Source organism: Pelobates fuscus, chromosome 3 (genome assembly GCF_036172605.1).
Source record: "Pelobates fuscus isolate aPelFus1 chromosome 3, aPelFus1.pri, whole genome shotgun sequence".
NCBI classification, from domain to species: domain Eukaryota; kingdom Metazoa; phylum Chordata; class Amphibia; order Anura; family Pelobatidae; genus Pelobates; species Pelobates fuscus.
The window spans coordinates 80,797,110-80,815,723 of NC_086319.1; the positions used below are offsets into that span (position 1 = coordinate 80,797,110).

The 18,614-nt window shown below is 47.4% G+C and overlaps 1 protein-coding gene across 3 annotated transcripts in view; it reads left to right on the forward strand.

The window, feature by feature from the left end:
* The window catches only part of UNC5A (unc-5 netrin receptor A), a 296,264-nt gene that overhangs the window by 201,443 nt on the left and 76,207 nt on the right, over positions 1 to 18,614 (forward strand). The gene's annotated exons all lie outside the window — the stretch shown is intronic.

The following is an 18,614-nucleotide window of genomic DNA, read 5'->3' on the forward strand; positions in this document are numbered from 1 at the left end:
CTTTTGTCATTCCCATCTTCCAACCACACATAACTTCCCATTATCTCTTAAAATTTACATTACGAGACAGTGGCCAAATCTAGAGGACCTTGGTGAAAAACATTTTTTTGCCCCCCCTCCCCTCCCTCCTTTATTGAAGGGTGGGCAAAAGGTAGATCCACACCTGTTGTACAACTCCCACAATGCATTGTCAGCTGGCGAACCAGCATTTTCCCATCCTTGCAGGATTGTTTTTAGCAGTAAGCAGTGTTTGTGTGTTTTAATGTAAGCATATGTTTGTATGTAGGGTGTGTGTAAGTGTAGAGGTGTGGTTTAATGTAGTGTTGATGTTTGAATGCAGGCGTGTATTTGTGTGTAGTGTTGGTGTTTTGAATGCTGAGATGTACACACATATACACACACTGACACACATGCAGAGACACAAACACACACTGACACAGCGGCAGTTACACAGACACATAGATTGATACAGAGATACAAACACTGACACACATGCACTAATACAGACAAACAGATAGAAACACTGGCAGACACTTTAGTGTTTGGACCCTAGTGCAGCCGTACCATCTGCCCTAATTGCAGGGGCCATCCGATGGAACTCTTTAGCGTGTGGGATCTGATGCAGCCCCACCAGCCACATCTGCGGTAGTTCCACTGTTACTAGATTTATTTCACCCCTGGTCAGTGCCTCTTTAGCAGTTCTAGATATCTGACGCTAGGCATATGTTGTCGGTCAGAAGCATGATCAAAGAAAAGAGGTAGAGGGGGTGCAATAGTAAGGTTGCCAACCCCGAGTTATGTACTGTGTGTATGTATATGTATATATATATATATATATATATATATATATATATATATATATATATATATATATATATATATATATGAAAAAAATATTTAAACCTATGTTGCCTATAGCAATTTAATCTTCAACATCTTGTCTCCGATATTTTCCATGAGAAAGAATAGAAAAATATGATCAATTTGTGACTGTATTTTATTATAACACAAACTCAAAGTTGAAATACAGACTAATGATGTTGCCATGCACTTTCAGATATATACCGTATTTATTGGCGTATAACACGCACTTTTTCTCCCTTAAAATAGGGGGCAAATGATGTGTGCGTGTTATACGCCGATATACATATTTTTCGCTCCATAAGACGCACTTTTTTCCCCCTCAAAAGTGAGGGGAAATGTCTGTGCGTCTTATGGAGCGAATGTGAAGGTTTACTTACCTGTCTTGAAGCGTGGGCCGGTGTTCAGCGTGCACCGCGGTACTGGAACTTCAATTTCAGTTTCCGGTTTCCGGCGGGACTGAAAGGAAGTGCGCACTCAGTGTGCACACTTCCTTTCAGTCCCACCGGAAACCGGAACCTGAAATTTAAGTTCCTGTACCGGGGTGCGCGCTGTGAAGCCGGCCCACGCTTCAAGACAGGTAAGTAATTATGGGACAAGGGGAGGGAAAGTGCACTATGAGACAAGGGGAGGGGGAGAGAACACTATGGGATGAGGGGGGGAACACTATTGGAGGGGGTGGAAAATACTATGGGGGGGAGAATACTATGGAAAGGGGGGGACACTATGGGATGAGGGTGGGGGAACACTATGGGAGGGGGGGAAATTTCCTTCTTAAAATGAGGTGCGTGTTATACGCCGGGGCGTGTTATACAGCGATAAATACGGTATTTTCAGCAATGCCAGTTTAAAAAAAAAAATGTATTAGTCATATTATTCAACCAAAGACAAGATACAGATTGTGCAAAAACAAAAAGAGATAATAATAAGTAAAAAACTGTTTTTTTTTTGATTGATGATACAAACTGCAATCTCTCGAGTGTTAAAAATAAAACTACAATAATGATTTAAAAACACAGATGCTTAGAAAAATCGAAGAGAGATGTAGGAAGAAAATAAGTCTTACTGTATGGGTTCCTTTATAAACAGCACAGTGGTCAACCGTCTTGTAGTTGGGAAGGGTTACAACAGGTTAATTTCTTTCCTTTATGTCTTCAGCATACTTTATTCCATATAGAAAAGACAGGGATCGAAGGTCATCTCCGCCTTGTTAATGTCACCTGCTGCAAACTGCGTAGTGGAATAAAGCAGGCTTGATTAGCCAAAAGGCCTTTCTATTGCTATCTAAACTGTCAATGCAGTTCACAAGACAAGGATTCCGTGAGCAATAGTTTTATTCTGTTTCATAAAATAATCCATATTCCCCTCTCCAAAACAATCTGTCTTCCCCCCCCTTGCTGTCTGCATTTTCCTCTAAGCAGTCCCCCCACCGTCCCCAGTTCTTTTTACAATGGGGACAGCAAAGCAGAGGTGCCTGGTTCAGAATCTGACAAGTGACAGTGACTGGGAGACGTGCCATCGGGCTTTGCATTGCATTCTTTATCAGTTTCACAATGCAAACCGGCAGAGTATAAATAAGGAAGGGAGGTGGGGGTAGGGTATATGCAAAAAGTAACAGGTTTTTGCTATTCTTTGTCAGTTAATTAATTAGACCCCAATCACGTATTTTATTATTTCCTTGGTAGCTGAATTGTTCATCTGTAATGAGTTTGGAACAAAATGCATAGAAATTGGATGGACAATTGGGTCAAGGAGTGGTTCTTCGTTATTCCTAGCTAAACCCTTCCTTTCGTTTTTTTTTTTCATATCACAATAGTTTTTATTTAATGCACTGGAACACAGACTTCTCTTTACTTGAGATGAATTCAGTTTAATCTACAGCACAATGAGGAACCACAAAACTGCAGCAGATTCCACAGCAACAGGAGCCAAGAATACCAAGCTATCCCTCTGCCTATTGGTTGTGGAGGCAGTATTGCTGGAGCTATGTGTGAAGGCCTGAAGTATTCATGTTCTATATCTGAAAGTGATAACTTTCAGATACTGGGTGTGGAACAATCTAATCTGAATAATGGAACACACCAAAAATAATTTCAAAAAAACTCCTATCTATCTATCACTGGGAAAGTCTCCTAACTGCTGCTCGGATCCGCCTCCTGTGAAGTCATCATTACTGATGACTTGTGTCCAATCAGTTGCTTCACATTGAGAAACATTGGACACATCAATAAACGCCATAGAGCAGCATTTAAATCATCTGATTGACAAGTACTCCTTTTAAAACTATAGTTTAAAGGGGGTGAGGAAGGAAACCCTCCCAGCTCTCTGTTTAACAGTTGGCATGTGTTATTAAGCCTGCAGGGACATGAAGTGTTTCTGAATTGAGACTGGCGTGTACCGGCAATAAACCAAAATGTAGTAAAGTGTTTTTGCACACTGAAACCTTCAAGCTGCTGCCAGATTTAGGTCATTAAAGGACCACTATAGGCACCTAGACCACTTCAGCTTAATGAAGTGGTCTGGGTGCCTGGTCCAGCTACGATTAACCCTTTTTTCTATAAACATAGCAGTTTCAGAGAAACTGCTATGTTTATATTAGGGTTAATCCAGCCTCTCATTGACAGCCGCTAGAGGCGCTTGCGTGCTTCTCACTGTGAAAATCACAGTGAGAAGACGCCAGCGTCCATAGGAAAGCATTGTAAATGCTTTCCTATGAGACTGGCTGAATGCACGCGCGGCACTTGCCGCGCATGCGCATTCAGCCGAGGAGGAGGAGAGGAGGCGGAGAGGAGGAGAACTCCCCGCGCGGCGCTGGAGAATCGTTTAACCCCTTCCGCCCCCTAGAGCCCGGCGGGAGGGGGACCCTGCGGGTGGGGGCACCCTCAGGGCACTATAGTGCCAGGAAAACGAGTATGTTTTCCTGGCATTATAGTGGTCCTTTAATGCTGATTTGTAAAAATTCTCCAACTTAATTACAGAGGACTACATTTTGCAATTTGGTTTTCAATTCAGTACAATTCACTGTTTATTGACTATTCCCTTCATCTTGCAAACCCATGTCTGCCATCTTTAAAATAGAAGAAAGCAGGAGTGCAAGAGATGTGCTGGTCATCAAAGGGGCATGTCCAGTCATCAAATGGGCCATACCCACCTGTCAAAGGCTGACTGACACTGTCAAAGGCTAACTAACAGCATGCTCCATGAAGCAGACCATGCATGGATTGTTACTGAAGTGCTGCATGCATTCCTCGTTCTCAGTCCCTCTTGCATTTAGAAATCTTGGTCCCCTACATTTGCTGGGACAGTACCACAATATGCAAGACTGTCCCACCAAATTCACTACTGTTTGCTGGGACATTGTTTCCTGCCTTTGTTTGACAGTCTATGTCTCAACTTTTTTTTTCTTGTGGTATCCTTTGCCCAGTCTGTTTGGGGGTCAGGGTAAGCGAGGGGTTTTCAGAGGAAGGCAGTTGTCACTGAGTGCCATCTGATGGTGGCTCTGGCGATACTTGAACCAGTGTGGCACCCTGGCACCCTGTGGTGTTAAAAAACAAACAAACAAAAAATATATATTACGCAGCTTTAGCAGTTCCTGATCCCTTTGTAGAGAGTGGGCCACTGCTGCAACTCGCCGTTTTGAGGTCAATGTTTCATGACAACATTGTCACATCTGGCAGACTGGAGTGGTGCTGGACTACTGTGCCCCTGACTCCTGCTCGTTGGTGGTGCTGCTGAGGCCCTGCTCAGTAAGAGATATGGTCGGACTGACTCTTTGCCACCTATGGCGTAGGCAATGGACTAGGCAAGCATGCTAGGAGCAACAGCTCATCAATCATTGTAGTAATTTGTTAAATTATAATACTGTATGGAAAGAGCTCATACTGATAAAAAAAAAAAATACATGTTTATATGCTCACTCTTAGCTGCTTAATACATAGTGACAAATAACTGTCGAGGCCAGTTTGTTATGTTAACCATATTGCATACCTTAATAATGTGTCTGCTGGCATTTTATATTACCTATTTGATATTGCAAATTCATTTGTAAAACATGCTATTAGAAATTAAAATGGGGTTTACTTAAAAAACCCAGGGATCCACATGCCTTGTTGCACTTCTTCTTGGGGTTATTTACTCAACCATAATTATAGGAAACTCACAAGTAGGGTGCAAAAATAGTTTAGGTTTGTGAGTAATCCCACAGCTGAGAGTCTCTTGCATCAGGTGTGTTTCCTTCATATATCAGATCCTTTCTCTCTAACCTGTCCTCATGTGGCGGTGACTAGAGCCCCCACTCGCTCGGCTCGGGAGGGGGGATACTATGGTTTATTTTTTTAAACAGTGAGCAGCCATAACTGTACCTGTACAATATAGTGCTGGGAAAAGCTCACCACGCTGGTTTCCATGCACCCCTTCGACATCACATCTTCCCCTTAGCAAGAAGCGTTTGATTGGACTGCTCTCACCAGGTCAGAGCGCATGAGTTGGGATGTAGGAGGGGATTAGAAAAAAAAATTGAGGAATTATTAGAAATATAAGGAGGCCGAGGCAGAAGGGAGGGAACTAGAAATGAAAGAGTGAGTGAGGGAAATAGAAATTAAAGAGGGAGTGAATGAGGGAAAAAGAAAGGAAACCGTGAGTGAGTGAGTGGAAATAGCGGCTTCCCATTTGGTGATGCCTGCAAGAGTGACCATGCCTCTCGCCAGCTCGCTATGTATCTCTTCCGGGCTGCCTAAGTTACATGTGCTGGGGGTGTATCTAGCCCCGGCACAAGAATGAATATATTGCTGCAGGTAAAACGTTCCAAGCAGAAATGCTGCACACATAGGTCCTACTACCATGACCACTTCTAAAAGCATACGTGGTTGGTGTAACCTTTTAATATTTTTGAAAATTGAAGGTCACATTGTCTGTCATCATGCCCAGTGTGATGTTGCAGATGCACGTATTGCTTCTCACATTGAAGCCTCTATATCAGGGGTAGGCAATCTTTGGCACTCCAGACATTGTGGACTACAACTCCCTTGATGCCTTGCCAGCATTATGGGAGATGTGGTCCACAACACCTGGAGTTCTGAAGATTGCCTACCCCTGTTCTATATCCCCAGTGCTTTTCAATGACAATCATTGGATTGGACAAATGTCATCATTACTCCACCAGAGGCACCAGATGACTGCACTAGAGGCTTATTTACCTGGCATTTCACCAGCTGATCAAAATTACAGTTTATTTCAAGATAATATGGGATTGATTGCTCAGCAAAGTTAATTATCTGCTGTGCAAGATTCCCCCAGAGGATAATGCAATAACCTACTGTACATATGTCTATCACTGAGCTTTACTGGTGACTTGTCCGTACAGGGAAAGCTATGGTGCTTGGTGTTCCTCCATATTCGCAAAAAAATCATTTATATCTCACAATTCTTAAGGACTGACCAAATCTGGGGTCCTGTCCCTCTGTTCTGGGTTTGTTCCTTGGTGTTCTGATGATGCCTGGTAAATGTCCCCAATCAACATAGCACAAGCACATCAATAGATACACGACTACGCACAGTGCTGCCAAGGTATTCAATCCATGGGCAGAGTCCTTCAACATCGCATGACATGCGCACAGTCGATTATTCGGCAGGTGCGCTGTTTACCCCAAACCCCCCAATAACTTACAGACACCGTATTTCTGTTGGAATAAAAAAGTCCACAGCTTTATTTATTATTATAAACAAGGTAACAAATTGGGGTCATTGCCACAAAAGTAAATATACCTCCACCCCCCACCGTACATAAATTACCCCCGGCAATGACCCCGCCAATAACAATAAATAACATTATAAATAACCAATAACACATAACATATGGCCTACCAAAGAGGCCCCATATCCATAACTTTTTAAACTGTAGGGGTGTACCGAGACCCCCCTACACCACCTGGTTCGGAGCCACCGATGAGCTCGAACCCACAAACCATTTCACACTCCAGTTTAATCCAGCCTAACCAATTTATACTCCTCCTACCTTCCAATTACCCAAGCCCTATCCCGCCGCTGTGACCAAACGGGAACTCCAAAACAACAGGGAGGGTGGGAGGGACAATTACCAGGTAAGTGTCAGTTTAGTTAAAATGTCCCTTAGTCATAAAATGGCCGCTTAATATACTCCTATAGTCCAACCCCCATTTACCAATAACCACACCCCTTTAACTGGTTACTCCCCTGCCTACTCCTGGCTCTGTCAAGGCCCACTCCCCTGACTGCGCTGTTCCATGGGCTACATGACATGCGCACAGTCGATTATTCGGCAGGTGCGCTGTTTACCCCAAACCCCCCAATAACTTACAGACACCGTATTTCTGTTGGAATAAAAAAGTCCACAGCTTTATTTATTATTATAAACAAGGTAACAAATTGGGGTCATTGCCACAAAAGTAAATATACCTCCACCCCCCACCGTACATAAATTACCCCCGGCAATGACCCCGCCAATAACAATAAATAACATTATAAATAACCAATAACACATAACATATGGCCTACCAAAGAGGCCCCATATCCATAACTTTTTAAACTGTAGGGGTGTACCGAGACCCCCCTACACCACCTGGTTCGGAGCCACCGATGAGCTCGAACCCACAAACCATTTCACACTCCAGTTTAATCCAGCCTAACCAATTTATACTCCTCCTACCTTCCAATTACCCAAGCCCTATCCCGCCATAGCAAGAGACTTGACCCCTTAATGTCTCGAGCGACCCCCACCACACATAAATAGGGCTTTGGAAATACCCTCCTGGAATCCTAAGTTTAGTAGATCACACCCCACATCCGACAGGTGCACACCATCCCGCCTAAAATAACCGGGCAACCCGCCCTCCAATTCAAAGTGCCTCACTGGGACCCCCCCTAGTCTCCTAATAAAGACAGACATGGCCTTATTTACTTTACCACGGCAACGTGCCACAGCCGCCGGGTCCCTGGCATGCCTCCAGTTCAACCGCGGCACCATTTCAGACCAAACTATTGTAACTCCTGGGACCAGAGCCCTCACCCTGTCCAGGTCCCTCTTCATTCTCCTGACCAACACCTTCTGGGGGACCAAACCTAAGTCATTGCCCCCACCGTGAATCAACAGTATATCCGGGGCAAACCCCTTGGACAACATCCCAAAAATTTCACCACTTATACTCTGCCAGCTGAAACCCCTAAAACCAAACCACCGAAGGTCCACTGTGTCCAGAAGAAAACCCAGTTGTGTGCCTTGTCTCCGAACTGCGGCCCTCTTCTCCGCCCAGTAGACAAACGAGTGACCCACCAGCCAAGCGACCAAGCCTGAAAGGAAACAAATTCAGTTAACCGGCAGAGCACCCTTTTCCCACATCCACAACATTCCATTCACACCAACCTTTCCGGCCTTACATATGCACGGAACCTGATGGATTCCCATCTCCCAATCTGCTTTATCCGCTCCTCCCCCAGCCCGAGCCGCGCCGCCTCAGTCGCAGCCCCGATACGGAAGGAGTGCGTACCAAATTGTCCGGGCTGCAAGCCCAATCTCGTCAACCCCATGCGGAAGACTCGCAAGAACTGAAAGCGCGACAGCGCCTTCCCATCCTCGTGAATCAGGAAGCAACCACCAACCTGCGGGCGAACCCGTAAAAACACGTCCCCACACGCAACCGGGCACACCGGGGACCCTGGTAGTGAGGACAGGACAACATTCTTACCTTTTCCGAAGACATCCGTCTTCGAGCGCCGGAGCCAAATCACGACCTTGTCCTGTTCTATAGCCACATCCTCATACTGGAGGCCCGATGCCCCCGACCTATTGGCGCTCACCAATTCGCCAATACGAAAAGCCCCAAAGAAAGCCCACACGAAAGCCACAGAGAACACAGTTACTTCAAATGCCGAACTACACACTTCGTTCAACAACCCCACCAACCCTTGAAGGGTGGCAAAGGACACAGGCCTCCTCGTATCCACAGACCTCCTGCCCTTCTTGAGACCCTTCAAAGTTTGCTTTACCAAGAAATGTTTGGTCAGGTCTTCCCACCCGTTAAACTTGAACAGGAAGGCTAACGCAGACATGTAGCGCTCCACCCTAGAAGGGGATGACCCACCTGCCACCAACCTGCAAAGAAGCCACAACAGCGTGTCCAACCTACCAGCTACAGAATCGCCTGCTCCCGCCTGGGACAACATTTCCTCCCATTCACACCAAACCTTAGTATAAGCGGTCCAAGTCCCCGGCGCCAGTGAGCTCCTTATGTATCGCCCAAGCACAACGTCCCGAGCCGCCACATCTCCTCCGGGCATGCCTGCCCTGTCGCTTGTGCGTCCGGCGCTGCTTCCCGGAACCGCACCCACTGTGAACGAGACAGAGCGTCAGCGACCACATTCAGCAGGCCCGGCACGTGCCGTGCCCGGAAGACAATGTTCCAAGACATACACAAGAGCACTAGCTGCCGCAACAACCTAACCACTGGCAGGGACGAAGCCGATAGACTGTTAATTACCTGTACCACTGCCATATTATCAGAGTGGAAGATAACTTTCTTGTCCCTGAGCTCCTCGCCCCATAGTGACACCGCTACCACAACTGGAAAAAGCTCCAAAAAGGCGAGGTTCCGAATCAAGGGGCTCTCGGACCAAGCCTCAGGCCAAACCTCGGCACACCACCTGCCCCCAAGGTAAGCCCCAAAGCCAACGCTCCCCGAGGCGTCCGTAAACAGCCCGGCTTCGCCAGATGCCTTCATCACATCCCTGAAAAACACCCGACCGTTAAACTCAGTGAGGAAGCGGTCCCATATGTCCAAGTCCTCTCTCATACCCACCGACACCCTGATGTAATGACTCGGCAGACGGACCCCACAGGTAGCCCTAGCCAGCAATCTACAAAAAACTCTTCCCATAGGGATCACCTTACAAGCGAAATTAAGGCTGCCGAGCAAGGACTGCAGTCCCCGCAGCGTAACTTTCCTAGCGCCCTTTATCGCGTGCACCTGCTGGCGGAGCACCCTCAACTTCTCCTCCGGCAGCCTACATTCCCCCACGACCGAGTCGATTTCCAGCCCCAAAAAACTCAGACACTCGGTCGGGCCCACTGTCTTGTCCTCGGCCAGAGGAATCCCAAACTGTTGGGCTAACCTCTGGAACACCCGCAGTATTTGGGCACATCTGTCGGACCCAGCCGGGCCCACACACAGAAAGTCGTCCAAGTAATGGACCACCGTACCCCCGCCCGATTCCCTGCGCACTACCCACTCCAGGAACGTGCTAAACTTTTCAAAATACGCACATGAAATGGAGCAACCCATGGGTAGGCACAGGTCCACGAAAAACTTACCCTCAAAAAGGCACCCTAACAAATGGTGACAGTCTGGGTGGATAGGAAGGAGCCGGAATGCTGCCTCCACATCCACCTTCGCCATCAAAGCCCCTCGCCCTGCTCTCCGAACCAACTCGACAGCATGGTCGAATGATGCATACGATACGGAGCACAGGGCCTCATCGATATCATCATTTACTGACGCCCCTTTCGGGAATGATAAATGATGAATCAACCTAAACTTACCCGCCTCCTTCTTGGGGACTACCCCCAGCGGGGATACCCTCAAGTCAGGCAGCGGCGGAGCCTCGAACGGCCCAGCCATCCTACCCAGTTGCACCTCCTTCAGCAACTTGTCCCTCACAACTCCCGGGTGTTCACCCACCGACTTGAGGTTACTGCATAACCTCCCCACATCCCTACTCTGAAACGGTATTGAAAAACCCTCCGTAAAGCCGTGCCATAAGAATTCCGCGTCCTGACGGTTACCGTACTGTTTTAGCCACGGCAGCATCTCGCCTACTTTCACCGGGGTTGCCCCCCGCGGCAGCGGAGGGGGCCGACGCTCCAACGGCTCCCGCTCCTGGTGCAGACTTACCTCGCTTAAAACACCGGCTGGCTCCGTGTGCACCCCCACAACCTGAGCACTCGTGCTTAAACCGGCACGACGCACCCCACTTACATTGGCCCTCGTTAAAGAGCCAACAGAAGCCTTTCTTTTGCCCGGCCGATGCAGGTCCCCCAGGTGCCGCACCGGCCGTCCCTTGAAAGGGCGCAGCCTTTTGCGCCATCATGAGCCGCATCCAGAGGGGAAGGTCCATTTGATCCCACCGCATGCTGGGATTCGCCGCTAACCTCTGGCGAAACTGCTCATCGTACCGCCACCAGGCGACCCCGCCATAGGTCCGGTACGCTTCCCCAATCCCATCTAGGTAGCAAAACAATTGGGAGCATTTATCCGGCGACTTTTCCCCTATCACGCTGGCCAGGATACAGAAGGCCCGCAGCCAGTTCCCAAACGTTTTAGGAATCTTCCGATACCTACGCTTTTTCTCCTCCTCCTCCTTCTTTGCGTCCTTCTTGTCCTCCTCCTTCATGTCTAAAAACTCCTCCAGCGGGAGCAAGGAAAAAACCTCCACAAACTCACCCTTCCAAATTTTCTCCTTGATGTCCATTTTCAGATGACAACCTAATGGGCCCGAAAAAGACACGTGCACGTTTTGCCGCGCAGCGTCGGTAATTTCGCCTCCAATACCTACCTTGTCCCCCGACTCCTTACTAGTTTCAGACACAGATAACCCCACTTCGCTATCCAGCGTTGGGCCCACGGCCCTACCTTGTAACCCCTGGCCTTTCTCACACGTCCACACTCTCCCAAACTGAGGTGAAGCCATTTCCCCACCCGCCCATGAATCTAAGAAAGATTTTAAGCAATTCAATAGTGTTCCTGCGTGTGGTGTAACAGTTGACTCACCGCCTGAGCCCGAAGCCGCAGAAGGCCGTGGGTTCGTTTCCCGTCCGTCCGCCATGCTTGGCTCCGGAGCATCCAATTGGCGCCGACTCCCGTCAGCCTGGCCCTGCCTCAGGACCGCGGGTGTAGTGCTGCGAGACCTGCAAGGAGAACGACACCTGGGTAGTGTGTCCACATGATCACATACCCGCCCAACCTCCTTATGTTCCTGCCTGTAGTTCCGCACCATATCCCGTCTCCCTGCCTGGCCCTCCCGGCCGTAAGCACTGCGCCGCTGACCTGGCGAGCTCCTGCCTGATGACCCAGACGCACTGCGCCGCTGCCTCCACCTCCGGTCCCTTGAGGCCGATCTCCTTCTGCTAAACCTGCTTGCAGACCTGCTCCTCTCTCTACCCCTCCACCCGTCAGCCTGCCTCCTGTCATGCCTGGCACTGACGCCGTGCTGCTCCCTGCTGCGATGCGGCCTAGGGCTCCGCGAGAGACCCCTCGGTCCCCGGGAGCCGCCCCTGCGGCCCTCCCGCTCTCTCCCAGCCCGTCCTGCTTCCATGCCCTGAGCTGAGTCCTGGGAGCTATCCCGACTTGCTGAACCTGGCCCCTTTTGGGCCGCCTTGCGAACTGGGGATTCCGCCTGTCTATCCTGGCGTTTCCTGTCTGCTAAAGCCGCGGGCCCTGCCGGCCCCAATGTACCTGGCTGAGCGGACCCGCCGTCTGCGTCCCTTGTGCTGAACCTGGCCCCACTAGAGGCCGCCCCCGATGTGTCCCCTTGCCCAGGGGCTCCCCCTGCCATCAGGGGGACCGCCTGATCACTAGAGGCCTCCGCTCTGCCCCCCGCCCGCTGCCCAGCCCCAGCGCCATTCCCTGACTCACCGGGCTGCAACCGCTCACTGCTTCCACCATCCGATCTGCTCTGGGTCCTGGCTCCAGCCGCAACCGACCTGCCTGCCGCCTCCCGGCGGGGCGCACACCGCGTGGTAGGCCTCGGCCTAGCTGCTGCCCGCGCCCGGCCAGCACCGCGTCGGACCGACGGTGCCGGCCGCGGTACATCCACTCCGCTGGGGCCCGCTACCTCATCCAGGGCCCCAACAGACTCCGCTGACGGGCTCCTCCGTCTGCCGACTTCAGGCTCCATGCCCGGGCTCAGCCGCTGGGGCGGTCTCGCCCTCCTCATGGAACGCCGTGCAGCCGCCGCAGGGGTTGTAGGGGGGGGACCCTGAGCCCCCAGTTGCTCGTGAAGCCAGGCCAGTCCTCTATCCCGCACAGCAGCTCTCACTCCCTCCAGGATTTCTTCCATTGATGCCATGATCTGCAAGACAAAAGAAAAACCAACACAGACCTGCCAAAAACAATTACCAGGTAAGTGTCAGTTTAGTTAAAATGTCCCTTAGTCATAAAATGGCCGCTTAATATACTCCTATAGTCCAACCCCCATTTACCAATAACCACACCCCTTTAACTGGTTACTCCCCTGCCTACTCCTGGCTCTGTCAAGGCCCACTCCCCTGACTGCGCTGTTCCATGGGCTACACAACAGTGTCTTGCCTCAGAATTTTGGGAGGTACGTGAAATATTCGGTTTCTCCGGTAATTAATTATTTTGCATTTTGTAGATTTTCTTGCTATTTATGTTAGGAAATAATAATAATATTAAAATATGCATATGTGGAGTTAAATGGACACTCCAGGCACCAAAACAACTTCATATACATGGCACCAAAGTTGCCTTTATTGCTGGTCTCCGGTCCTCCTCTGGAGCATTCGACTTATGAATTTTCACTTACAGGAAGTGCAGAGTGCCTCCTGGCTGGGGCTGAGACCATCTCAACCAATCAGTGACACCCCGTTCACTAAACTGACTTGCAAAATGTACGTTTGTTTGCATCCAGTCTAGTGAATGGGGAGTCACTAATTGGCTGAGAGTCCCAGCTGACCACTCTCAGACAATCAGCGCTGTACCTGCCCGGCGGAGACCTGTGTTGGAATTAAACCGTTCTTAAACTTTACTAAAGCTAAGAGGGCCTCCAATCTAATTAAATATGAATACAACAGATTGCCGATGAGTAGAAAAAAATTGTTAAAAAAAGAAAAAAAAATGGAATATGTCAATTAGCGAGGCAATAATCCACATCTAGTATTAATGTCACATCGTGGTAATGCTGAATATGAGAAAATATATACTGAAACTGTGATAGAGCCGCAATACATTATTCATTTGCATTAGAAAATCAGCGTTATTTAAAAGTGACATGATGCCAGCAGGAATAGAGAGGCCCAGCAGGCGTTATATTCCTTGTGCACAGCGCCTGTCTTAATAGCTCACAATGTATTTTATCTCGAGAGATGTTATTAATAATAAATGGTAATACCAAGTAATATGTAAATATTATACCTCCCAATTACAGATTGTTAATAATTAAAGAACTATAAATTGAGTTATGGTCAAATATCCATTTATGGACAATGTTATGAAGCCAAGTTTTTAGGTATTGATAATTCCCAGTGAAGAAAATGTTGTAATCCTACACATGCTTGAGTTTAAGGGACACTACAGGCAGTGACACCCAGACCACTTAATCTCATTTTAACCCTGCAGTTGAGAACATTGCAAGATTTAAATGCCTTTACTGGCTGTCTCTCTGACAACCACTAGAGGCGCGTCTTCAGAAATACAGAATTAAACTCGGCTACTTCAATCAGATTCTCTTATAGAAACCACCTGATTGGTGCAGCGCGGTGTTTGCTGCGCATGCGCACTAGGTTACCAATGCTTTCCTAAGCGATTGGCCAAGATCGTCATGACTGAAGACAGTGCCAGCTGCAGAGAGATCAGCGCAAGATGGGGAAAAAAGGAAAGTAATACTGTTTAACCTGCGCACATTTGCATTCCTAACACTATAGTGTTCCTTTATTTTCAGATTGGTCGTTTATATTATTTTTGTGACGTCTGGTCAGAAGAGATTGCTTGGTGCGTTCTAGGGCACTCAACTTTGCTAGTTCCTTTAATGGAATACTCTAATCACCCAAAGAACTTTAGCTTAATGAAGCAGTTTTGGTATATAGATAAATCTCACTGCTCAGTTCTCTGCCACGTTTCACGTTGTCATTTTATCACCAATGCCTGCTATTGTTGTAATTGGTTTTCTCTTATTGAGGGATTGTGTGTTTTCATTCACACATGTCGCATTTTTATAATCTGAATGTAAATTACTGCAAACAAATTCTCCAATTTCTGTTCAGCTATGCCCAATTTTTTACACACATAACAAATGTTACCTGTGAACATCATGATCTGGAGTGTGTTACTTAAATCCTAAATTGTGCTCAACTATGTCCCGCAAGTACAACAACGCTTAGTGTGTGCAGTTTTTCTAGGGCTTGGTGAACATTTAAGACTGACTTTTAAAAAAAAAAAATTTAATGTGTAAATACACCCCATAATGGTTTAACATTTGCAAAAGCAAGGCAATTTAGGAAATATTTAAATTGATTATTTTGAGTCATTTCCTAGGGCTGTTTTATCACCAATTTCTGTCAAAATATGTTGTAATTTGTATTGATATTTTTCTGCCATTTTTCACATACACATACTTTTTTCGCAGTGAATTCCGATGTGTGCTACTACAGTAAAAACAGTTAGTTTAACTTCAGCTACTTTCCTTGAAAAGTACTGGATATTTCTTCCCTAAGCCTGTAATAATTGTTTGTATCACTATAAAATGCAGCAAACGAGGAGTTGATAATTATTTTACATTTAAAAATGTTGCACCATTTGGGCAGTTTCTCTTTATTTTCATCCTAAAAGCATGGAGAAACTGAAATCGGTAGCATTAATCAATCCTGGTTATAGCAGGTGATGTCTGCAATTGCTGTTTAGTGGTGTACATAAGTTCTAGAGCAGGGGTTTCCAGCCCAGTACTCAAGTACCACCTACCGGTCCAGGATTTAGGGATTACCCTGTTGTCCTAAAGTGTTGGTGTTTTTTTTCCTTTCTAAAAACACATTGGACACAATTTGGCAATCCCTAAATCCTGGAGTGGTAGGGGGTAGTTGAGGACTGGGTTGGGAACCACTGTTCTAGAGGATCGACAGAGTAGTTCACTAAACACTGGATTGTGTCTGCATGGATAAAATCCAGTGAAAATGGACAAATGCTTACCTTAATAGCAATTCTAATATTTGCTAAAGAAAAATACGGTCGTGATTCATCGAGTCTGAGAGAATCTGCAACAATCGACTGGATGCATTTGGTGTCTGGATTAAAATCAATGTCTTTCTAATAGGAACCCTATATAAAGAGTAGGATTCTAAATATTCATAAAGCACTGGTTTTACAAAAAGTTGGGACCAAATGCATTCGGCTGAATGCACGTTCATAAGTTATCATTCACTTGTTTTTGTTTGTTTTTTAATTCTTTATTTTTTCGTGCAAGAGTTATTATTACAAGCTTTCATGCTTTGCCACAGCAGCATTAGCATGTATCGGGCTAAAACACGGTTAAACAATTGTGGCATAAGATATAGTTGCACCTTTTTTTTTTTTTTTTTTAAGCTAGTCAAGAAAAAATAAACGAACAATAGTCAATGGAGTAAAAATAAACATGTGATGCGAGAGCAAGCTGTACTGGCTGACTATATGTGCTTTTTAACTGGGTAAAGATGGTGCATGAGATGCAGACTAGACAAGTAGGTGAGCCGCACAGCTGACTGGTCGAGTGAGTTGTGTGTGTGATGGTGATTGTTTGTTGAGTGGCTTATTAAATTGGTCAGCCTTATTGTGAGGTCCCTTGTTCCTCAGCACTTTCCCTGTATATTGTCTTGTTTGTCAGATGTGTGTTAGGAAGGTGCACTTTGTACTGGCACATTAAACAGGTTGAGCTGTGGGTCTAGGCAGGGGGTCTAAAAGGGTGCAGGCTCAAGAGGGAAAGCCTAGCGTGACACAATGGCTGGCTAAGCGTGTGAGGCATGTGTAAACTAACAATAAAGGTTGCTTGTGCTGCATACAGCAGTAGAGTCCCTCAAGGTAAATAACACTCAGTCCTGTAAATATTGCACGGCTCTCGGCTGTTGTTGCCGCCAGCGGCTGCACTTTTTCAGTCCGGTGTCAACCGACTCCCGTGGTAGGTAGGTGCTTGCTGAGGGCTGATGGCTTCTCCAGGGTTATTGATTGAAGGAGGCAGCGTACTTCGCCCTTTCGGTCTTGGGTCAGTTTACGGGCCGGTGTTTTTAAGCCATGGGTCTGGGGGCTGTGGGGCCGCTGTGGGCCGCGTTTGGCTCTGAATCTTGGGTCTGGTGAGGTGGGTGTACGTGGGACGTGTGTGGCTCTTTTGTCCTTGCTTGTGTGGGAACGGGTGATTTTACCTGCCCGTCCAATAGTCGTGTCCCGCTTTTCTGGTTGATTGTAGTTACCCCGCAGGGCGGTTGCTCTTGGGGCCCTCGGTAGTGCGTCATAATGGCGGCGCCTGGTTGCCGGGCGCATCCATAGGGCCACTGCTTTCATTGCTTGGTAGTATGTCGCTCCACAGTTGTGGAGTACTGCACAGAAGTTTTCATATAGCCCGTCCAACGCCTCCATGGGCTGTATCGGTCGCTTGGGGTATGTGCCTCTTGTATGGGGCCTGTGCTGGGCCGCCATCTTGGTTGTGCCTCTTCTGTTTTGTGACTCTATAGGCCGCGTGGCCCGGAGTTTCGGCTGCGGTTTTCCACCGGTTGGGTCACTTACTAGTGTGTCGTGGACTTGTTTGGCGGGTTGTTGCTTGTTGCTTATTCTGTATGCGCTTATGTCCGCCATCTTGGGTGCCCCAGCTCCCACCTTGCGTGATGGAGTTGCAGGCATACTCATGTGGTGTCGAGTATGGGGCTCCCCGCCCGGCGGGGACCGGGATCTCCCCCACCGGTCCATAGGGGGGGGTAAGCACTCGTAGTCGCTTGCGGCTGTTTGCCTTTGGCGGGAAAGCGTCCGTCTTTCCCTGCCTCCTCTCGAGCCAGGCCCCACTCTGCCGTTGCGGTGCTCGGTCATCCCGGGCGTCGAGTTTGATATCAGTGTGCTCCGGTAGGCTTCCTCCGTGTCATGGGCACACTGGTAGGAGGATTTGTGCCCTATAGCTCGACAGGTGGGCATTAACAGCGCCCGTGTGGCAGGAGCTCCTGCTGCACACGTCTTGCCAGTTCGCTGGTTAGGCTCCGCCCCCCCATTCACTTGTTTTTTGAATGCTAACTTCAAGGGCTATTTGTCCGCAGGCAGCACTCGCAGTAAGTGGGCAAATAGTTCAATAACCAGTGGCAATGCGCTTGGTAGCCAGCTGCCACATTAAAATGTAAAAAATTAAAATATGACCCCCTATTTACTACAAGGGGTCCAAATTTTAGCCATGCACCAGTGCTTGGCCCTGCTGACACCTGGACCAAATTCAGGCTCATTTGGAACCTTGCCTGTAAAAATTGGACATTGTTAAATAGCGTAAACAATCTAGATTTTGTATTTAAAAATGCCCTGTACGTCATTGGATAGTTTTGCCCTGTTCGGTATGGTGTTAGTTACACCATTTAATAAAAAACATGCAACCGTGTGCATGAGAGTTCAAAACTGAGGTCTACCATGACAAATCTCACAAGGCCGTTAGATCCTCGCAAGATCATAAAATAAAGAACATACATTTTGTTTACCCTCAATCACCATAAAGGAGATAGCAATGAGGATAGGAATGTAACTGTAACTAAAAGTCAGCTTCTTCAAAGACTCCTCCTTAATCTCCACAAATGTCAAAAATAGAAAGATTGAAAACATGGAAAGGCTCAGAAATCCTCATAGATTTTGATCTAGTTAAAGGACATTCTAAACACCATAAATACTAAAGTGCATAGTAATATTTATAGTGCCAAGGTTCCTGTTGCAGGTAAACCATTTTTTTTAACTGTTTGACACCTCTGGACACACACATTTTGACTTCCTCTTCAGATATAGCTA